This window comes from Helianthus annuus, chromosome 8 (genome assembly GCF_002127325.2).
Source record: "Helianthus annuus cultivar XRQ/B chromosome 8, HanXRQr2.0-SUNRISE, whole genome shotgun sequence".
NCBI classification, from domain to species: domain Eukaryota; kingdom Viridiplantae; phylum Streptophyta; class Magnoliopsida; order Asterales; family Asteraceae; genus Helianthus; species Helianthus annuus.
This window is the reverse complement of record NC_035440.2, coordinates 63,449,063-63,473,863: the sequence shown is the minus strand read 5'-3', so window position 1 is coordinate 63,473,863 and position 24,801 is coordinate 63,449,063. Positions and strand designations below refer to the sequence as shown.

General features: G+C 39.7%; 1 pseudogene; it reads right to left on the bottom strand.

Moving 5' to 3' along the window:
* Positions 1-24,194, bottom strand: part of LOC110876182 — a 54,429-nt pseudogene extending 30,235 nt beyond the window's left edge.
* Positions 24,195-24,801: the final 607 nt, after the last annotated feature.

Genomic DNA, 24,801 nt, shown 5'->3' with positions numbered 1-24,801 from the left:
TTTGAAGCTGTTCTTCCATGTAAGATAGTTCTCCACCTTCATCATCTTAGGAGCATTCAAGTTGGCCATGTTCGACATTTTAAACGTTGCAGACTGAGAAAACCGTACAAAATATATCCGAAAACAGTGGTTACCAAATTACACCTTTAGAATCATCTCGAAAAGACGAGTCCAATGATATATGGATCACTTTCTATTCACGAAAACGTTAATTCCTCTATGCGTATCTAGTTCCTCCACTCCACCTTTTAATTTTGCTGGCAAACCAAGTTAATTTCACCGTGTCACGCTAATTATGCTAGCAAACCAAGTTAATTTCACCGTGTCACGCTAATTTTGCTGGCAAACCAAGTTAATTTCGCTGGTAGAGGAATTATAATTATGCTAGATTTTTAAATTCGCTGGAATAAATATGCTAGCTGATCAAATTAATTTTGCTGGTTAATTTCTCTAGATAACTGCGCTGACAAGTCAATTTCGCTGGCACGACGGTTAATTTCACCGATCACCGTAATAATTTCGCTGAGGAAAATTATACGGTTACCAAAGTCGCCTTTGGATTTAATTTCGCCGGTCACCGAAGTTAAATTCGCTGGATCAGATGATTGGGAAATTTAATTTCACCGGTCACCGAGGTTAAATTTGCTGGTCTGTCATAGTATTTATCCGAATTCAGCAAATTTGCTAGAAAATTTTGGAAACTCAATCTGTTCGAAATTTCTAAAGATTTTCCAGATTCTTCTAACAGTTTCCTGCAAAATTAAACACCAAATCAGCCGAATTTTTTGAAGAAAATACGAAGAACACGAAGAACAATCTTCTAATCTTCAAGACTTTCTTGCCAAAATCCTTCAAAAGTCAACCAAACCTGCAACCAAAAACACTTAAACAGCAAAATTAAATACCAAATAAGATCAAAATACCCTAAAATTTTCGAAAATATCAAAAACAAAATTCAAAATTTTCGAAAATTTTCAAAACAAACTAAAAATCCACCCTTTTCTGCAGCAACAAATTCTGAACTGAGCCTTCAAGAGCCTAATGCTCTGATACCAATTCTAGGTCCCCTTTATGTGTATGGAACTTCACAGAATCGTCTTTCCAATCAAGAGTGCGGAATCCTCTTGATCAGAATTAGCAGAAAACGTGTAGAAACAGAAAACAGCAAATCACTTTCAAGCCGGATCTTTATTGATTATCTATCAAACTGATTACAATCAATCAAGATCCCTAACACACTCAAATTCGTCCAAACCCTAGTTCTCACGAATTTCAATGTCTCTCAAACTCTGTTTTAGCTAATTAACTGATTAACCTAAACCCTAATGTCTAACCTTGTTTATATACCACAAGGTTTACAACTGGGCTAGGTCAAACATCATGGGCTGCGAATTGGACAGGCCCAATTCGCCCCCATCACCCAATTCTTTGGGTTTAGTTAGCCCAAACATTACAACTAACTATTACAACACTAAACCCGCTAACTGTTTATCGTTAAACTAATTACAAGATATCCAAAGACCAAATCTAAGTTGTTGTCACAAACATGCACCAACATGGACAAGTGAAGGTGGTCTTGTGTTGGTCATCCGGGTGTATTGCTATTTGATTGTAACCCGAATACCCGTCCAAAAATTAATAAAATTTTTTACCCGATAATTTTTCAATAATTTGGTCAATGAAAGGAAGCGGGAAGTGGTCCTTAGAAGTGGCGGCATTCAACTTCCGGTAGTCAATGCATACACGCCACCCGGAAACCGGTCGGGTGGCAATTTGTTCACCATGGTTGTAGATGTTAGTGAACCCACAATTTTATAAATCCTTTTCAAAAAATTTGGGCATTGTATCTCTACAATGTAGAGATTCCCAAAAGTTCACTACTTTGCATCAAACCTATATCTACAACCATAACAATGTTCAAATAACCATATTCATAACAACATCTAAGAACAAGCAAGTGGGTATGAACAAGTAACAAAAATAACCTTCTTTCTCACAATGCATCAACAAAACATAGTAAATAAACTTCATACCTTTGTTTGAAGATGCAAGAAACACATATAAAGCAAGAACTTCAAAAACCCCCAAAATTTTCGGACCTAGGGTTTATGATTCAGACCCAAAAGCTTTGTTTTTTTCGCAAATTTCTTAGCAAAATCAGAGAGTACGTGAAAAATTAGTCAAGTTAGACCTCAATTTCACTTGAATTGGCTAAGGATTGAAGGAGATATGAGAGTTGGAAGCTTGAAGAAGGTTATGGAGTTTGTGGGTCTTGTGAAAATGATAGGCAAGAATGTTTGGTGGAGAAGGATGAAGGAAAAGGAGTGGCTGGGGTTAAGTCTCGTGAGTGATTATTGTTATTATATTTTTTTTTATATGAAAACAGCTGCCCAGGTCAACCCTTCCGTGTTCCAGGTCTATCGTAAATTACGGTACCACCGTAACTCAGTAGGGTTACACGGTAAAGCACAAAACCTTACACTGGCCACCGTAAATTACGGTACCACCGTAAATTACGGTACCACCGTAAATTACGGTGGTACCTGGGCATCCCTGGTTTGCTGAAAAATGTGATTCTAAGTGTCTTTTTATATTTTTTTCAGTTTTTTTTTTCGATTTTTTTTGTGTTTTTAAATTTTTTCAAAAACATGTAAAAATCACCCTACCCACTCGAAAGTCCCGTGTTGTCCTCAACACAACGTTAGAGTAATTCGTGACCCGAATATCCCCACACTTGTTTCAAACACGGATTTTGAGGAAATACGGTAATTGTGCAAACTACACAAAACAAACAAAATGAAATGCTACTATTTACAGTACCAAACCTGGGCCTCTCATGGTTGTTCCTCATCGACCGGGCGTAGAATATAGCCCACTTTATCAAGCTCCAAGTTGTTTATGTCGTTCCCCTCCAAGTACGGCTTCAACCAATGATCGTTCACCGTTTGTTGTTTGATTGTTTGCTCGTCTTGGATGTCTACATCACCAAACCATCCAACTCGCCGAACGACATACGCGCCAATCCACTTACTTTTGAGCTTGCCCGCAAACATCTTGAGTGTTGAGTTGTACAACCAAACTTTTTGACCCACTTCAAACGTTTTCTTCCTCAATTTTGCATCATGTATCTTCTTGAGTTTGTCTTTATACGCCGATGCACATTCATATGCCTCGTCTCTAAGCTCTTCAATTTCGCACGATTGTAACTTCCTCGTCTTTCCCGCTTCATTGTAGTCCGCATTGACCGTAGTGATCGCCCAATATTCCCGATGCGCTAACTCCATTGGCAAATGACAACCCTTCCCATAAACCATCCGGTAAGGTGTTGTGCCAATAGGAGTCTTGTAGGCCGTTCGGTATGCCCACAACGCATCATCCAATTTACTCGACCAATCCTTCCTATCCGTTCTCACCGTCTTCATAAGAATTTCCTTTATTTGACGGTTGGACACCTCGACTTGTCCACTCGTTTGCGGATGGTAAGGTGTGGCAATCCGGTGATTCACGCTATACCTCTTCAACAATTTCCCAAAATTAAAGTTCTTGAAGTGCGAACTACCATCATTAATGATAACCCTCGGAATGCCGAAACAGGCAAAGATATTGGATTGAACAAACTTACAAACAACCGAGTGGTCATTTGTTCTTGTTGCAATAGCTTCAATCCACTTTGAGACGTAATCCACTGCTACCAAAATATATAGGAAGCCATTCGAATTTGGGAAAGGACCCATAAAGTTAATACCCCATAAATCAAATATCTCTACTACCAAGATCGGTTGTAATGGCATCTCATCCTTTTTCGAGATGTTTCCCATCTTTTGGCAATTTATACAATTTCTTGCAAACTCGCACGCGTCTTTGAAAATTATTGGCCAATAAAACCCACATGAGAGAACCCAATAGCCCGTTTTGTGCCCACTAAAATGACCTCCACATGCGGATGAATGAGCATGGGTCAAAATTTCCAACAATTCTGTGTCGGGCACACACCTCCGAATAACTTGATCCGGTCCAATCTTCAAGAGATCCGGTTTATCCCAAATGTATTGCTTCACTTGGACCATAAATTGTTGTCGTCGCTTCTTGGTCCAATGATTCGGTATGGCACCCCTGGCTAAATAGTTGACATAGTAAGCATACCACGATGCAACAAAGGTGGAAACGGATAAAAGTTGCTTGTCAGGAAAGCTTTCATTTATTTCACTCACATCATCAATTCCTTCCACCAGGATCCGAGACAAGTGATCCGCTACAACGTTCTCACTTCCCTTTTTATCTCGAATTTCCAAATCAAACTCTTGCAATAACAATACCCACCGAATCAAATGAGGCTTCGCGTCCTTTTTCTCCATCAAATATCGGACAGCACTATGATCCGAATATACCACAACTTTACTCCCCCAAATATACGAATGAAACTTATCCAAAGCATACACCACCGCTAATAATTCTTTCTCGGTTGTGGTGTAATTCAGTTGCGCTTCTGATAATGTCTTGCTCGCATAATAAATTACCACCGGTTTCCTATCAACCCGTTGACCCAAAACTGCACCAATAGTAGTGTCGCTTGCGTCACACATAATCTCGAATGGCTTTGACCAATCCGGCAGTTGCAAGATAGGAGCTTTGACCAAATGTTCCTTCAAAACAGTAAAAGCTTGCATACACTCATTAGTAAACTCAAAGGGGACATCTTTTAATAACAAGTTGCATAAAGATTTGGTGATAACACAAAAACCTTTGATGAAACGTCTATAAAACCCCGCGTGTCCCAAAAATGATCTTACACCCTTAACATTTTTCGGAGGTAGCAAAGATGATATTACCCGTATTTTTGCCTTGTCCACCTCCATGCCCCTTTCCGATATCACATGACCAAGCACAATGCCCTCTTGCACCATGAAGTGACTTTTTTCCCAACTTAGCACTAAATTTTTCTCAACACACCTTTTTAAAACTTTTTGTAATTCGTTGAGACATGATTCAAAACTAGTGCCAAGGATTGAAAAGTCATCCATGAACACCTCAACCGACTCTCCAACCATGTCAGAGAAGATACTCATCATACATTGTTGGAAAGTTGCCGGTGCATTGCATAAGCCAAATGGCATTAGCCGAAAAGCGAAAGTGCCATATGGACAAGTGAAGGTGGTCTTGTGTTGGTCATCCGGGTGTATTGCTATTTGATTGTAACCCGAATACCAGTCCAAAAGTTAATAAAATTATTTACCCGATAATTTTTCAATAATTTGGTCAATGAAAGGAAGCGGGAAGTGGTCCTTAGAAGTGGCGGCATTCAACTTCCGGTAGTCAATGCATACACGCCACCCGGTAACTGGTCGGGTGGCAATTTGTTCACCATGTTCGTCTTTGACTACTTGAATACCGGCCTTCTTAGGCACAACTTGGGTGGGACTCACCCAAGCGCTATCCGAAATCGGATAGATAATTCCCGCATCCAACCATTTTACTACCTCTTTTTTTACTACATCCCTTAGGTTCGGATTCAATCTCCTTTGAGCTTCTCGTGTTGGCTTTGCATCTTCGGTGGTAATAATTTTATGCATGACAATTGATGGACTAATACCTTTGAGATCGGCAATCGTCCATCCAATAGCTCCCTTGTTTTCTATCAAAACTTCCAACAACGCTTGCTCTTGCACCAACTCTAAATTAGAGGCAATAATGACCGGCAATGTGTCATTATCCCCTAAAAACGCATACTTCAAGTGGCTTGGCAAGTCTTTTATCGAATTGATATGTTTCTTAACACTCCACACTTAACCTCCTGGAGTACCTCTTTTGTAAAAATTTGTTCCTTTCTGAACCTTTTGATTTTGAACAACATTTTTAGATTTCCAAAACTCTTGAGGTTTTGTCATATCAACAGATGTTCTCCAACTCTGTGTCGTTCTCAATCTGGGTGTGTGAGAATTCCAGGTCTGTCTTGACTTAAACTTGTTTGGGTTTGATTTCCAATTTTGATTTGAAGCAAACTTGTTTGTATTATACCTCCAAGTTTGTCTCGAATCAAATCTGGTTAACCTTGGTTTCACACTCTCAGATTTCTGTTTTTCAACATTAACAGGTTTTGGATTTCGACACTTTCGTGCAACATGTCCAATTTTATCACACTTAAAACACACTTTCTTTGAAACATCCTTGGCCTGTTGTTGTTTCTTTTTCATAGCCTCAAACTCTGCATTAGACTGTTGTCCAATTTTGAGTTTTTCTTCTTCTGTGAAGCTTTTTCCTTGAATAAAACTCATTTTTGTCTGAAAATTTGGCATTTCAGTTTTGTTTCGATTTTGTTTCTTCTTATAACCCAAACCAGCCTTCATGTTTTTCTTCTTAGAACCAGGTTTGTTATACGAATCTTTGTAACCTTTACCAGCAAACTTCGACATTTCAGATTTCTCAATTTCAACCATCTTGGAAACTTTGTCAATTTTCTCTGAAAATCACATTCTGAATCGGGAAAACAACATCTAAGAATAGTTTGTCCGATCCAATCATGGTATAAACCAATCCTTTTGAATCATCATTCAAATTCTTCTCGGATTTTGTGTCTTTCAGAAATCCATCATAAAGATTTCCTTCATCTTCATCCTGTGATTCAGACTTACCTTTTGTAGACTCATCTTTCAAAACACTATCAACCACCTTACTTACCACCTCTGAATCATCATCATCATCATCAGATTTGGTGTAAGTCACATCGATACTTTTAGGTAATTGGTCAACTATGTTCAAACCCTTTGCCACCTTTTCCTCATCATAAAAAGTATAATTGTTTCTCAATGGTGGTGGTACCTGATGAAATTCTGAACCAATACCCTTTTTGCAATTATCAGTATCTTTACCATCCGGTGTGATATTGAAAATGCGTTCGAGAATGTACGAAGAGTTATGATAACTTTGAAGTTTTGTAACAATCTTTTCTTTTTCAGCCAAGACTTGTTTAAGATTAGCAATTTCATCAACAAACTTGTTCAATTCAATTTGCTTTTCTTTAAACTTTCTTTCATACATTTCTTTGGTTGTTAAAGTTTCAGACAGTCTTTGATCAAAACTTTTGACTTGGCTCTTCAAAGTATCATAAGCTTCTTGTACTCTCTGACTCGACCATTTTAAAGAATCGTATTGTTTTTGTAACTCAAGAAATTTAGATTCTTTCTCAACACAATCAACACATTTTGCGGCACATTTTTCTTTCAAAATCATATTTTCTTCTTCAAAATCATGACATTTCTGTGTTAACTTCTCAACTTTTAATTTTAAACTTTCTTCTGTTTCAATTCTTTCTTTACATTTCATTTTTAAAACATTTTCAAGTTTGTTCATTTCATTGTCTTTTGTTTTTATCAGTTCATCTTTATCAATACAAGCTCTACATGTTTCCATGCATTTCTTGCATTGTTCAATTGATTTTAAGATTTTAGAATCAGAATTTACCTCAGTGATTGACACCTCGGCGTGCTCAGCTGCTTTTGTCTGTTTCATCTCTTGTATCTTCTCGTTATCAGCACCATCATCACGGACAATCTTCACCTTCTCATTCTTTTCTTCAATCTCTTTCAGCACCATTCCTTCATTCTTTTTCTGTTCTTCCTCAGCTTTTTGATCCTCTTCAACAGCAAGCTTTGCAACAGTCTTTACTTCTTCAATCATTTTTTTCAATTCTTCTTCTTTTCTCTTCTTCATTTCTACCACCTTCGGTAGACTTGCTTCAAAAACCTCCTTTAACTTGTTCATCAAATCTGGCAGATAACCTTTATCAGAAAGCCTTCTTGTGTTGAAAGTTCCCTCACTTGGAAACAAATTGGTTACAGCATCAAAATCCACTTTTGACGGATCAACTACTGGATAACCCTGTGGATCCATGTAACACTCCAACTCTTCATTCCATCTCTTGGCTCTTTGTGCTTCTTGAAATGGTTTATTCAATTTTCTAATCTCCCATCTCGCACTGTCTATTCGCCACCAGGCATCATGATCATCATTTGCAACAAATGCATATCCAACTGCATCTTTTTCTGGTAGAACCTCTTTGCTCCAATCATAACCTTCATCATCATATATAACTGCAAGAGCCCTTGATTTTTCTTCCGGCTGTTTCAATCTTGGTGGCTCAGACTTATTCTGATGGTAAATCGCTTTCTTGTAATACTCTTCGTTGAACGGATTCTCAGAATCATCAGCAGCATACGCATTTCTTCACTCGCGCTTGAAGTGACCTTTCTGTTTGCATTTGAAACATGTCACTTTGGTTTTATCAAATCCTAGCTTGGTAGATGATGTGTGTAAAATACAACATATAAATCACATCAATTAAGGCATAAAACTAACCCTTTTTAAGTACTAATGTTGGAAAAAGAGTGTTTTTGTCTTTCTTTTGTATTTTCAGGATGAAATGAGCTCAAATTCACAAAAGAAGCAAAAAGACAACTAATTCTAGCATAAATACAAGAAAAGGAATAAAAGTAGACTGCCCGGACCCTCAACGGCATCCTCCAAGGCAAAGAAGAGAAAGCAGAAGACTGAACACGCCCCGTGTCCAGCGGACACGGGGCCGTTCCCAAGAAGCAGCAGAAAAGACAAACTTGTAGAAGCTTCCATTGCCCACCACGGAGCCGTGTCCAGCGGGCACGGGGGCGTGGTGAAAGTACAGCAGGCGCATTAATTGTAATTGCAAATTACAATTAATGAAGAGAGAGAGTGTCAGACGGGCACGGGGGCGTGTCCAGCGGACACGGGGCCGTGCCCAGCCTTCTGTTCAGCCTATAAATAGGGGTGCTTGGTTTCATTCCATCTCATCCCTTGGCACACCACCTCTCTCACACTTCATCCACCACCCACCACCACCATAACACCATCATCCACCACCATCATCCATTGTCCATCGTAGAGTGTGTGAGTCGTCTCGGGATCCAAGATTGATAGTAAGAGTTCTTGACAATCAAGGCCATGTTTGCCTAAGTCTCTTACATCACTTGGTGAAGACAAGTGTTTAGTATAATACTTTTTATTTTTAATCTTTTGCACTTTTTATTTGCTTATGTTAAAGGTGATCTTTCCTTATCGTTTGTCCGTGGTGTCTTGGCATTATTTTATTGTCTATATAAAATAAAAGATTTTCACCATTCATATCTCCACGGTCTATATGGAGGTATGTTGGCTACCTGGTCGGGGGTTAAGGGAACGGTTTGGTAAGGGTCTTGCCCTTGTTCAGCATTTAGAGGTCCTGCTTGGGACCTGGGTCAATTTTAGTAGGATCTCCTTCAATGCCCATAGGTATTGGATGGCAGGGATCCAAACTCTTTAACCCCTTCATAAGTTAACTACTATTAATACTATAACCCGACTATTTAGGACTGTATCCCTGCTGACTCAGACTACTTAGCCGACGGTAACGTCACCGCCGAAAGCGGGGCCTACCACAATTTGCATTAATAACTTAATTCATTATCTTTCAATAATCCGACCCTTTAGGATTGTATCCTTGCTGACTCAAACTACTGGGTTGAGGGTAACGTCGCCTTCAAAAGAGGGGCCTACTACAATAACTAAGATAATCTCTTAAACAAGTGCAAAAGTGCGAAAATAATCAAACGTTATACTAACACACGTGTCGGATCCAAGTGATTCATCTTGTCTATCTGTTTTTATTTTATTTTATTTTTTAGCATTTAGTTAGTTTTTATTTTTCTTAGTTTAAAACATTTTTCTCAATTTTTGATTTGATTAGACGTTGAGGATAAACCGGTATTAAAAGCTCTTGTGTCCTTGGACGACCTCGGTATCTTACCAACACTATACTACGTCCACGATGGGTGCACTTGCCCATATGTGTGTTTAGTGTTAGTAAATATCGTGTTTTATAAATTTAAACTTGGCTAAAAGTGTAAAAAAGGGCTTAAATATACATCTAAAATATAACACACTTCACGCACATCAAGTTTTTGGCGCCGTTGCCGGGGACACAAGGATTTTAAGAAAGTTAGGAATCAACGGCCTAATCATATTTTTATTTTTCTTTTTAATTTTTAGGATTTTTCTTAGTTTTTCAGCTTCTGCAGAGCTCAGCACGGGGCCGTGCCTGCTGAACACGCTCCCGTGCTCAATCATTGGAACTGGCAATCCTGTTTTAAGTCAGACAGTAAGCTGAACACGGGGCCGTGTCCACTCAACACGCCCCCGTGCCCAAGATTCTCTTACTGAAAACAGAACCGTTAGATCCCGGCGGTTGGTAATTTCTGACACAAACATGAGTGATAGTAATTCTTTTTACTTTCGGCAATCTTATGGTGTGTGGTGTCAATTATGTGGAGGCGAACATGAGGAATTAAAATGTTATTTTCTCAATTATAGGCCCCACTATATAGACCCACCGATTCCTTATAACCTTAAGAGGGGCGAAGGTAAAAATAAGCACTATCTCTCCCTCGAATGCGCCCAGCCAGATATTCTAGGAGAAATGCTCCTCGACGAGTTATTTCAACTAGAAGAACTAATTCTCAATTGGTCAAAAGAACTTAGGAAGGATTTTATTGATCCGCCCCAAGATGATGACCATGAGGAAACGTTGGAACCGCATTCCGACAACCTCGTTGCTCCCGAAAATACCTTCATACCTAGAAAGACTTGGACGATAGTCGTCCCTGTGTCGATTGTGCCGTGAAGGACTCCCCATCGACTTCGTTCGATGCATACATAGACCTGAGCGATTCGGCATACACCTTCTTTAACGAGAGCCCAGAAAAGGGTTGGACTTGTCCACCTAGAATGAAAATAGGAATTACCCTCACCGATAAACTCTTGCGTTCTCGCCTTAGTATAGGACAATTAAGGTATCTTAGGCACTTTGGGGTTGTCCCAACAAATCAAGAACCACCCGATATAAATAAGCTCCTTATGAGCAACAAACTTCATAAAACAGCTTCCCGACACGGGGCCGTGCCGGCCAACACGCCCCCGTGTTCACCAAAAGATTCCCTTCTGATCAGAACGTCAGAATACGGACAAACTGTGTCAGAATTTCATCTGCACACGGGGCCGTGTCCAGCAAACACGGGGCCGTGCCCAGAAGGCTGTCGTTTTCTATAAATGCAGCCAAAAATCCTGCACATTTGGACCAACTTGGGACAGAGATTTGAAGGAATCTTCTCTCAAACAATCCTAGGTAAGTCTAAAAGAAGGTTCCAACAACCCATCGTGTCCTTTCCTCTTCTAGACATTTCCTTCTTTTTTCATCTTTCTCCAAGAACTACCATCAAAAGTTTGAATTCTTCAACCTTTGTGGTAGGAAACAATGAGTTTTGATCATGGAATCTTGGTAAAAACATGTTGTGTAACATTGTTTAAAGTTATTTATGACCAAAAAGCCTACATAAACTCAGAAAATAACTTAAAAACCCAAGATTCCTTGCTTCAAAATTCTGCAGAAAGATGAACACAGGGTCGTGCTCAGTGAGCACGGGGCCGTGTCCAGAAACTGTTTCGTCATATAAACTGTTTTTGGTTTATTTTTCTTAGAATGGCGAGTGAAAACAGCGAAACATCATCCGTTCATTCCTCAAACAGCCGAAGGGGAAGAAGGCCCCCCGTTGAAGCTACGCTTGTGCACTATGTAATAGCATTGAGGGAAACTCTCGACGAAATGACGTCAGTAGAGGAGGTCCTAATTGACCGTATTAACGATCTTACGGTGGGACTTGAAAGTAGCTTCCAAGAAATTAACCTTTTGCACCAAAGGTTAAACATTCTTGTAGCACCTCCTATGGAACCAGTCCTTCCACAACAGGACTGGAACTTGGCACTCGGGGTTAACAACCCTACCGGGTGGGAAGACTTTCCCGCGGAACCTCCCGTGGAACACCCACAAGAAATTCCAGCGGAAGTCGAAACTCCTCAAACTAATGCAAATGAGCCCTCTTTTCTCCTTCCAAGGGAGGTGGAGGAGTGGCTCGCCGACATATGAGGAGGACCAGGCCCGGAAGAAGGAGTTCTAAAAGCCTTATCTAACCAAGATTAGTAGCTTCTTGGAAATTTTGCTAATTAGAATAAAACATAGGGCTGGAACTCCATGGTTTAATATTTATGTACTTTCATCATTAGTTTTATGTAATGTCTCTCTATATTTGCAATGATATGATGGTTTCTAAGATTGATGGTTGTTTAATGAATAAAACACACTCATGGTGGTAATGGATGAAAAAGGGATCGAGAAAAATGGCCCCATGCACAAAGAACAGAGCAACCCGACACAAATCTCCATCACAGAAGGCTCAACACGGGCCGTGCCCAACCAACACGACCCCGTGCTGAGCCACCTGCAGAAAAACAACCAGTTTAGGTAACTGGACACAGGCCGTGTTCAGCGGACACACCCCCGTGTCCAGGCTTCTGTCTTAGATCTTTAATTTTTGTTACTGGCACCTGACCACGGGGCCGTGCCCGGTCACCACGGGGCCGTGTCCAGGATGCCAGTAACATAAATCTTTGCTTTTTAACCCACTTTTACACATTCTAATCAACCGAAAATCTTATTTTTGGGACACATTGAGGACAATGTGTAATTTAAGTGTGGGGGGGATGCTAAAACCTTGAATTTTGCAAATCCTAAATACAAGCCTTACACAAAACTCTATTGGAACCGCTAAACACCCCAAATTTTTTCAAAAAACTTTTTCGTTTTTTTTACTATTTGCTTGTCTTGGTTTAATTTGGGAATAACAAGTTCTAAAAAAGGTTATATTTTTACAAATTTACAACCGATAGCGTCGTGATAACAAAGAACCAACATAAGAAAATTACGAAACGGCATAACAAGTCTAGTTAAAAATTCGATTGTATATACTTAATCACATTAAAAACCCATTCCCACAAAAGTGAGTTTTGAGCCTTTATTGAGCATACAAATATACATCTTTAGACTAAATGCTCATTTTTCGTTTCTTGTGTGAATAGCTGCTTGGTTCTTACAACTCTAGAACTTGCCACGACGACACATTCCCGGTCCTCACCAACTTAAACCCAAGTAAGTAAGTGATGGAGGCATTAGAACTAACCATATTTTTCTTTCTAAACCATTATTTTTCATTTTTTTACCACCTACCCAAAATCCCCCTAGTTAGCCCCTTTGAGCCTAAACCTTTCATTTCATTACCCTAAAACCCTTTTTACCCACCAAAAACCCTTTTTATTTTTCACCCTTTATTTTAGTAACAAGCTCGGTTTCTCGTAATCTCGCTATTTTATGTGACTAAAAAAAGAAAAAAAAGAAAAAATTAATTATGATGAAGTCAAAAACAAACAAAAGCTATAAAAGCTTGTTTTTAGAAATACTTCAAAATAAAAAGTCACTAAAAAACAAGGTATGTCACGAAAACCGACGCTTTTTACGATTTTCGCCCTTTTACTAACCACTAACCCAACCACCCACCTTTAACCCAAGCCTAACCCGTCACCCAAAAAGTCCTCTTGATATTTACAAAGGTAAAAAGTTAAAAAGGAGGAGGATTGATTGCTTGGCAAGCCTATGGAAGGCGTAAGTTCCATGCCGCTCTCGAGTGATTCACTAAAAATTACACCTTCGGCCGAGTGTTGAGTGATCTCCCGCGAGGTATGTGAACTTGTATATAAATGGAATTTTAATATGGCATGCTATGCCCGAATAAGTAATTTATCTTATGAAACGTTCCAAATAAATCATAACGAATAGGATTGTAAATAAATAAAAATAAAACTAACAAAGATCTTGGATTCCCGACACTCTAGGACAAGACAAAATCTTTCTCTTCTACCTATTCCATTTGGGAGTGTAAGCCACATTTAAAGAGTTTTGCTTGAGGACAAGCAAAAGTTCAAGTGTGGGGGTATTTGATGTGTGTAAAATACAACATATAAATCACATCAATTAAGGCATAAAACTAACCCTTTTTAAGTACTGATGTTGGAAAAAGAGTGTTTTTGTCTTTCTTTTGTATTTTCAGGATGAAATGAGCTCAAATTCATAAAAGAAGCAAAAAGACAACTAATTCTAGCATAAATACAAGAAAAGGAATAAAAGTAGACTGCCCGGACCCTCAACGGCATCCTCCAAGGCAAAGAAGAGAAAGCAGAAGACTGAACACGCCCCGTGTCCAGCGGACACGGGGCCGTTCCCAAGAAGCAGCAGAAAAGACAAACTTGTAGAAGCTTCCATTGCCCACCACGGGGCCGTGTCCAGCGGGCACGGGGGCGTGGTGAAAGTACAGCAGGCGCATTAATTGTAATTGCGAATTACAATTTATGAAGAGAGAGAGTGTCAGACGGGCACGGGGGCGTGTCCAGCGGACACGGGGCCGTGCCCAGCCTTCTGTTCAGCCTATAAATAGGGGTGCTTGGTTTCATTCCATCTCATCCCTTGGCACACCACCTCTCTCACACTTCATCCACCACCCACCACCACCATAACACCATCATCCACCACCATCATCCATTGTCCATCGTAGAGTGTGTGAGTCGTCTCGGGATCCAAGATTGATAGTAAGAGTTCTTGACAATCAAGGCCATGTTTGCCTAAGTCTCTTACATCACTTGGTGAAGACAAGTGTTTAGTATAATACTTTTTATTTTTAATCTTTTGCACTTTTTATTTGGTTTTGTATTAATGACTTTAATAACTAGTTGCTTATGTTGAAGGTGATCTTTCCTTATCGTTTGTCCGTGGTGTCTTGGCATTATTTTACTGTCTATATAAAATAAAAGATTTTCACCATTCATATCTCCACGGTCTATATGGAGGTATGTTGGCTACCTGGTCGGGCGTTAAGGGAACGGTTTGGTAAGGGTCTTGCCCTTGTTCAGCGTTTAGAGGTCCTGCTTGGGACCTGGGTCAATTTTAGTAGGATCTCCTTCAATGCCCATAGGTATTGGATGGTGGGGATCCAAACTCTTTGACCCCCTCATAAGTTAACTACTATTACTACTATAACCCGGCTATTTAGGACTGTATCCCTGCTGACTCAGACTACTTAGCCGAGGGTAACGTCACCGCCGAAAGCGGGGCCTACCACAATTTGCATTAATAACTTAATTCATTATCTTTCAATAATCCGACCCTTTAGGATTGTATCCTTGCTGACTCAAACTACTAGGTTGAGGGTAACGTCGCCTTCAAAAGAGGGGCCTACTACAATAACTAAGATAATCTCTTAAACAAGTGCAAAAGTGCGAAAATAATCAAAGGTTATACTAACACACGTGTCGGATCCAAGTGATTCATCTTGTCTATCTGTTTTTATTTTATTTTATTTTTCAGCATTTAGTTAGTTTTTATTTTTCTTAGTTTAAAACATTTTTCTCACTTTTTGATTTGATTAGACGTTGAGGATAAACCGGTATTAAAAGCTCTTGTGTCCTTGGACGGCCTCGGTATCTTACCAACACTATACTACGTCCACGATGGGTGCACTTGCCCATATGTGTGTTTAGTGTTAGTAAATATCGTGTTTTATAAATTTAAAACTTGGCTAAAAGTGTAAAAAAGGGCTTAAATATACATCTAAAATATAACACACTTCACGCACATCAGTAGATGGTCCACCAATTGACTTCCTCCCCGTGATCTCCATGAACCGTTGTGCTCTACGAACCGCACTGGCCATGCACCATCTTATATCCATTAGTTCCATCTCCTCGGGGTCTATTTGATCATATTCTTCTTTCGTCAAATTGGTATTGCCAATCTTCCCTGCAACGAGGCTTTCATACGATTCCAGTACAAATGCCAAGAAAACCATCTGTTGTTTCGCCGATTCTTCGCTGAAGTTCTGCCCATTCTTCAAATCAACTGCGATATTACACTGAAATAGATTCTTTGAAGCATATTGGTCTGAGGTGTTTGAAGAAGATCCACTGTGAAGACTTTCATTGTTCACTGAGTTTGAACTTTCTGCAGAAAATGTTGTTTTTGGAGATCCAGCCTGTGGTGCATTTCCTCTGTAGTAAAGTTCCACATTCTGCTGATAAGCTGGACTGTTGACTTTGGATCTTTTTATCTCCAACTCATGGCTTTCAAGCCTTTCAATCAGCAAATCCACTTTTAAATCATCTGGCTTGATTGTATTTTTCAGCATAAGAGCAAAATATTGCCACTCTTGATCATTGGGCAATGAATCAAACAATTTATCCACCATCATCTCATCAGAATATTTGATTTCATATCTGGCCAACTCCATTTTCAGATGTCCAAATCTCTCGATCATTTTACATACAGATTCATTTTTCATACAACTGAATAAATCAAACTCTCTACGCAACAATTTCTTTTTGTTTTTGACAATTTCATTACTACCAACACACTTTTTCTCTAATGCTTCCCACGATCTCTTTGAAGTTTTTTCTTGTTCAAGTAACGAGATAATATCCTCTCTCACTGACTGTTTGATCAACGTTATCATTCTATATTCAGCCACAACCTCTTTTATATCTTTTTTCAGTAAAATCTTTCTCATCTATTAACTCTCCTCCTTCTTTCACTGGTGCTTTATATTCACTCACTAATTTTAACCAGCTTTCAGGAGCGAAAGCTTTTACCCAACCTTCAAACCTGTTTTTCCACCAGTTATAGTCTTCAACTTTCATTAGCTTTGGTGGCTTCTGCTGACTACCGTACATGTTCTCAAACTTTAAATTCTCTGAAATCTCTTTTGAATATTCTTTCAATTCAGATCTTCTATCTGTTGATTTGGAAGTGAAAGCATTGTAGAATGTGTTGTAGAACTCTTCACTGTTGTTCGACATCTTAAATCACCTGAAAGCAACCAAACAAACTTAATCAGTTTAAACAATATCAAGAAATTTGAAATACACTGACACTCGATTGTTGTGAAATGATCTTGACACTTGGACGAAATCAGATTGAACGTATGAGCGAAACCAGATTAGACAAATAAGCGAGACTCCTTTGAACAAATGAGCGGACCAACCAAAATGACCGAATAAGCGAACCCTTGTTGGACAGTACAAATAAGTGAATCTAAAATGTATGTTCGAGCGGATCTACTTAATGTCCGTTCAAGCGAATCTTCTTGATGTCCTTGAAGAGAACCTTTGACAAATTTAACACACGAGCAAATCTAACTATGTTCAGATAAGCGGACCAGGTTTGTCCTGATGAGCGAACCTGATAAGTAAGTTCGAGCAAACCTACACTTTTTGAGCGTATCTACTCAGACTGTGACACTAAAGGCGGACCTCTGAATTGGATCCAGGTATTTTGGAGCGAATCTAGTATCACAAAACGAACCTTACGAGCGAACCTATCTCTTGTCTGAAAAAGTGAATCTACATTCGAAGGTTATTTGGTCCATTTTGTCCATTTTTTAGTTCGAATTTCAGTCTGAAAGTTTCAAGGGTTTGTTATTATCCCCTAATACACATTCTGTGAAAAATTTATTCGATTTTAACCGTAGAAACTTGTTCAAATTGAAAAAGAAGGTGTAGAAGACAGAAAACGGATCCAATTTGAGCTAAACTCTTCCTCCTGTGCTCTGATACCACTTGTTGGATTGTTGTTGACCCTGAATGAGTCGATCAGAAGAGTTGTTTATCTAATTCAAAGGCGGAATCAATGAATCAGATGTTCAAACTAAATATAATGCTTTTCTATATTGATCTGACAACGTTTACAACCTGAAAGCAAACTGGCAGCACTTCGTTACAATTTTCAGAACCGTGCCAAATGAACCAACATGTGCACCTATTTATAGTGGTGATGGTTCGCTCATAGAGACACCTCATGAGCGGACCTATGTAATTGATGGTGGTTCGCTTATCTGGTCTCCCATATGAGCGGACCTATGTGTTAAACAGGTTTGCTCTTATGGACCATGTCCATATAAGCGGACCTTCATTCTATTCCACCAACTTTCTTTTCTCGAACCTCGTGCAGTGGATATTCTATCCTATCCTATTACATTACATGATACAAGACGAAGTCAATAGACGTATTGCACTAACAGCACTTCCGGCTGTTTGCCCTTTCCTTTCAACGAAGAGGATGAACTAGCTCCCGCTCTCTCTTTCATTTTGACCATTTTCCTACACACATAGAGCAAACAACACAACCAATACACAAACAAAAAAAAAAGAAATTAGTCCTTTCTCCCCAAAACATACCCACACTTGCTTCTTACTATGGTTGTAGATGCTAGTGAACCCACAATTTTATAAATCCTTTTCAAAAAATTTGGGTATTGTATCTCTACAATGTAGAGATTCCCAAAAGTTCACTACTTTGCATCAAACCTATATCTACAACCATAACAATGTTCAAATAACCATATTCATAACAACATCTAAGAACAAGCAAGTGGGTATGAACAAGTAACAAAAATAACCTTCTTTCTCACAATGCATCAACAAAACATAGTAAATAAACTTCATACCTTTGTTTGAAGATGCAAGAAACACATGTAAAGCAAGAACTTCAAAAACCCCCAAAATTTTCGGACCTAGGGTTTATGATTCAGACCCAAAAGCTTCGTTTTTTCACAAATTTCTTAGCAAAATCAGAGAGTACATGAAAAATTAGTGAAGTTAGACCTCAATTTCACTTGAATTGGCTAAGGATTGAAGGAGATATGAGAGTTGGAAGCTTGAAGAAGGTTATGGAGTTTGTGGGTCTTGTGAAAATGATAGGCAAGAATGTTTGGTGGAGAAGGATGAAGGAAAAGGAGTGGCTGGGGTTAAGTCTCGTGAGTGATTATTGTTATTATATTTTTTTTATTTGAAAACAGCTGCCCAGGTCAACCCTTCCGTGTTCCAGGTCTATCGTAAATTATGGTACCACCGTAACTTACGATGGATCTTGGATCAAAATCCTTACCGTAACTCAGTAGGGTTACACCGTAAAGCACAAAACCTTACACTGGCCACCGTAAATTACGGTACCACCGTAAATTACGGTGGTACCTGGGCATCCCTGGTTTGCTGAAAAATGTGATTCTAAGTGTCTTTTTATATTTTTTCAGTATTTTTTTCGATTTTTTTTTTTGTGTTTATAAAATTTTTCAAAAAGATGTAAAAATCACCCTACCCACTCGAAAGTCCCGTGTTGTCCTCAACACAACGTTAGAGTAATTCGTGACCCGAATATCCCCACACTTGTTTCAAACACGGATTTTGAGGAAATACGGTAATTGTGCAAACTATACAAAACAAACAAAATGAAATGCTACTATTTACAGTACCAAACCTGGGCCTCTCATGGTTGTTCCTCATCGACCGGGCGTAGAATATAGCCCACTTTATCAAGCTCCAAGTTGTTTATGTCGTTCCCCTCCAAGTACGGCTTCAACCGATGACCGTTCACCGTTTGTTGTTTGTTTGTTTGCTCGTCTTGGATGTCTACATCACTAAACCTTCCAACTCGCCGAATGACATACGGGCCAATTCATTTACTTTTGAGCTTGCCCGCAAACATCGTGAGTCTTGAGTTGTACAACCAAACTTTTTGACCCACTTCAAACGTTTTCTTCCTCAATTTTGCATCATGTATCTTTTTGAGTTTGTCTTTATACGCCGATGCACATTCATACGCCTCGTCTCTAAGCTCTTCAATTTCGCACAATTGTAACTTCCTCATCTTTCCCGCTTCATTGTAGTCCGCATTGACCGTAGTGATCGCCCAATATGCCCGATGCGCTAACTCCATTGGCAAATGACAACCCTTCCCATAAACCATCCGGTAAGGTGTTGTGCCCATAGGAGTCTTGTAGGCCGTTCGGTATGCCCACAACGCATCATCTAATTTACTCGACCAATCCTTCCTATCCGTTCTCACCGCCTTCATAAGAATTTCGTTTATTTGACGGTTGGACACCTCGACTTGTCCACTCGTTTGCGGATGGTAAGGTGTGGCAATCCGGTGATTCACGCTATACCTCTTCAACAATTTCCCAAAATTAAAGTTCTTGAAGTGTGAACTACCATCACTTATGATAACCCTCGGAATGCCGAAACGGGTAAAGATATTGGATTGAACAAACTTCAAACAAACAACCGAGTGGTCATTTGTTCTTGTTGCAATAGCTTCAATCCACTTTGAGACGTAATCCACTGCTACCAAAATATATAGGAAGCCATTCGAATTTGGGAAAGGACCCATAAAGTCAATACCCCATACATCAAATATCTCTACTACCAAGATCGGTTGTAATGGCATCTCATCCCTTTTCGAGATGCTTCCCATCTTTTGGCAATTTATACAATTTCTTGCAAACTCGCACGCGTCTTTGAAAATTATTGGCCAATAAAACCCACATGAGAGAACCCAATAGCCCGTTTTGTGCCCACTAAAATGACCTCCACATGCGGATGAATGAGCATGGGTCAAAATTTCCAACAATTCTGTCTCGGGCACACACCTCCGAATAACTTGATCCGGTCCAATCTTAAAGAGATCCGGTTCATCCCAAATGTATTGCTTCACTTGGACCATAAATTGTTGTCGTCGCTTCTTGGTCCAATGATTCGGTATGGCACCCGTGGCTAAATAGTTTACATAGTGAGCATATCACGATGCAACAAAGGTGGAAACGGATAAAAGTTGCTCGTCGGGAAAGCTTTCATTTATTTCACTCACATCATCAATTCCTTCCACCGGGATCCGAGACAAGTAATCCGCTACAACGTAATCACTTCCCTTTTTATCTCGAATTTCCAAATCAAACTCTTGCAATAACAATACCCACCGAATCAAATGAGGCTTCGTGTCCTTTTTCTCCATCAAATATCGGACCGCACTATGATCCGAATATACCACAACTTTACTCCCCCAAATATACGAGTGAAACTTATCCAAAGCATACACCACCGCTAATAATTCTTTCTTGGTTGTGGTGTAATTCAGTTGCCCTTCTGATAAAGTGTTGCTCGCATAATAAATTACCACCGGTTTCCTATCAACCCGTTGACCCAAAACTGCACCAATAGTAGTGTCGCTTGCGTCACACATAATCTCGAATGTCTTTGACCAATCCGGCAGTTGCAAGATGGGAGCTTTGATCAAATGTTCCTTCAAAACAGTAAAAGCTTGCATACACTCATTAGTAAACTCAAAGGGGACATCTTTTAATAACAAGTTGCATAAAGATTTGGTGATAACACTAAAACCTTTGATGAAACGTCTATAAAACCGCGCGTGTCCCAAAAATGATCTTACACCCTTAACATTTTTCGGAGGTAGCAAAGATGATATTACCCGTATTTTTTCCTTGTCCACCTCCATGCCCCTTTCCGATATCACATGACCAAGCACAATGCCCTCTTGCACCATGAAGTGACTTTTTTCCCAACTTAGCACTAAATTTTTCTCAACACACCTTTTTAAAACTTTTTGTAATTCATTGAGACATGATTCAAAACTAGTGCCAAAGATTGAAAAGTCATCCATGAACACCTCAAGCGACTCTCCAACCATGTTCGAGAAGATACTCATCATACATTGTTGGAAAGTTGCCGGTGCACTACATAAGCCAAATGGCATTCGCCGAAAAGTGAAAGTGCCATATGGACAAGTGAAGGTGGTCTTGTGTTGGTCATCCGGGTGTATTGCTATTTGATTGTAACCCGAATACCCGTCCAAAAATTAATAAAATTTTTTACCCGATAGTTTTTCAATAATTTGGTCAATGAAAGGAAGCGGGAAGTGGTCCTTAGAAGTGGCGGCATTCAACTTCCGGTAGTCAATGCATACACGCCACCTGGTAACCGGTCGGGTGGCAATTTGTTCACCATGTTCGTCTTTGACTACTTGAATACCGGCCTTCTTAGGCACAACTTGGGTGGGACTCACCCAAGCGCTATCCGAAATCGGATAGATAATTCCCGCATCCAACCATTTTACTACCTCCTTTTTTACTACCTCCCTTAGGTTCGGATTCAATCTCCTTTGAGCTTCTCGTGTTGGCTTTGCATCTTCGGTGGTAATAATTTTGTGCATGACGATTGATGGACTAATACCTTTGAGATCGGCAATCGTCCATCCAATAGCTCCCTTGTGTTCTATCAAAACTTCCAACAACGCTTGCTCTTGCACCAACTCTAAATTAGAGGCAATAATGACTGGCAATGTTTCATTGTCCCCTAAAAACGCATACTTCAAGTGGCTTGGCAAGTCTTTGAGCTCCAACCTTGGCGGCTCTTCCAATGACGGTTTAGTACCCGAATTTATTTCCACCGGCAAGCTTTTTAAATTGGTGAGTCCATGGCGGTTGACCTTCCTTCAAAGCCATGGCATCCTGTTTTTCCTCTTCAACCCGTAGTGCATAAGCATGTACCTGTTCAGAAAAATCACTCAAATAAACTTCCGTACCATCCTACTCATACTCATGCGGGTTGCATCCATCAACTAAATCTGCCATGAAACACTCATCAACACCATTAGCATTAGAATTTTTAGTAAAAACATTCAAGCGCATTTTTCAATTTTCAAAAGTCATATCGACTGTACCAAATCTACAATTGATCACGGCATGCGTGGTGCTAAAAAATGGCCGACCCAAAATTACGTTTTGTTGTTGCTTTGGGTCCGCGGACGAGTAGTCCAAAACTAGAAAGTCAACCGGGTAATAAAACTCATCAATTTTAACAATTACATTTTGAACCATCTCCCGGGGTAACTTTTGAGACAAATCGGCCAAAACAATTGTTGTCTCCACCCTTGCTAACGGACCAAAATCGTATTGGTCATATAAGCCCCCCGGTAAAATGCTTACCCCGGCTCCAAGATCAAGTAACGCCTTTGCCATTTGAAAATTACCAACTTGTATATTTATCAATGGCGTACCCGGATCTTTGAGCTTAAGGGGAAGCTCCCCGTTCAAGACCACACTCACTTGCCCAGTCAAGTCTACCCGCTTAGGCATTTTCTTCTTTTGTTGCCTTTTTTGTGTACATAATTCCTTAAGGAATTTAGCATAAGCGGGTACTTGTTTTATTGCATCAAGTAATGGAAGATTAATTTTTACTTGTTTGAACATGTCCCACAATTCTTCTTTTTAGAGACCTCTTGATGCAATAAAATTTTTCCTACCCGGGTCAAGTAAGGCCGATGGAAATGGAACTTGACTCGGTTCACCCTCAACTTTTCACTTTTCTCATTTTCACCCAACCCCGGTTTATTAACATTTGATTCTTTAGGTGTAACCGATGCAACATCATCGTCACTTTCATTGCCCGTGACATCCTCAACTACCCCCCAACTAAACCCGGTGACAAATTGGCCTTAAACACTTTGCCACTTCTCAAAACACTAACATGACTTATATTAACATTACCTCGTGACGAACCATGTGAAGGATTTACCTTAGTATCAGTTGACCCTTGCTTTTCTTCAACTCCGCCACATCGGTTGCCAATTGACCCATTTGGGTTGTTAGTGATTGAATGCTCTTGTCACGAACTTTATCCTTTTGCATTCGAACTTCAACAAGTTGATTTCGCTTTTGCATATCTTGTTGCATAGCCCGAAGCATATCCATAACTTCATTCCCGCTTGATGAAGGTTGACCCGAACCACTTTGACCCGCTTGTTGAAATTGCCCTTGGTACCCATAATTGTTTCCACCTCTATAGTTTCCTTGAGTGTATTGTTGGCGAGGTGCAAAGTTACCTTGAGCTCCTTGAAAATTTGGGTTAGCTTGGTTCGCCGGGTTCCCATAGCAAAAATTCTGATGATTTCGTAACCCGGGGTGGTATGTGTTGGAGTTCATGTTGAAATTTCGACCACCCCCTCCTTGAATTGCATTAACCACTTCTACTTGCTCATCAACCACTCCCACTACACAAACTTCCGCCGTATGGCCTATTTCATTGCAATTAGTGCAGATGTTGTACACTTGGGTTGTGGTTTGAACATTGCCACTCTCTACTCCATGCACTTATGGCCTTTGTGTCACATGCCTTGCCCGCCTTGACGATTGAGCTTTTCTCTTTGAATTCACCGCCATTTGTTCTAAAAATGCCCAATCAACATGTTCATAATTGGTACCGAATGTACCATTGGTGATTGACATTAGATCCCTTGCATCCTCCGAACTCAACCCTTCATGAAACGCATTCAACAATTCCCAAAGTTGGATCCTGTGATGAGGACAACTCCGTAACATCATATTAAACCTTCCGAACGCTTCATGAAACATCTCCCTCGATTGTTGTTGAAAACTTCTCAAACCTCTTCTAACATCTTGTTATTCCGCACCTGAAACGAAGTTGAAAACCTCTGAACGACTCAATCGGGTCAGAACACGATCCTACAAGTGGTATCAGAGCTCAGGAGGAGGAGTTCTGCAGAGATTAGCTGGATTTCATCATCATTTCTTACTTCTACATCTTCTTTTATTATTTCAGGAAGTTTTACCGGTCAAAATTGGATCAAAATTTCATAGATTGTGTGTAATTGGACAAAGATAAATCCCTGAGAGTTTGAGATCTAAATTCAAAGTAAAATTGGACAAAATTGACCTCAGACTAGGTTTCGCTTTTATGGACACTTGGTGATTTCGGTTTTTGGACCATCTAATTTCGCTCATTTGAACACTTGATTTCGCTTTTGTGAACAATCAAGAACCCTAATTTCGCTCTTGTGTCACAATATCAGAGGCTTCGCTCCTGGGTAACAACTGATTTCGCTCCAAAGGACATTAAGGTTTCGCTCTTGTGTGCAACAAGTGATTTAGCTTTTGAGGACTATCTGGGATTTCGCTCATAGTGACAAGTATCTGATTTCGCTTATTTGTCACTGATTTT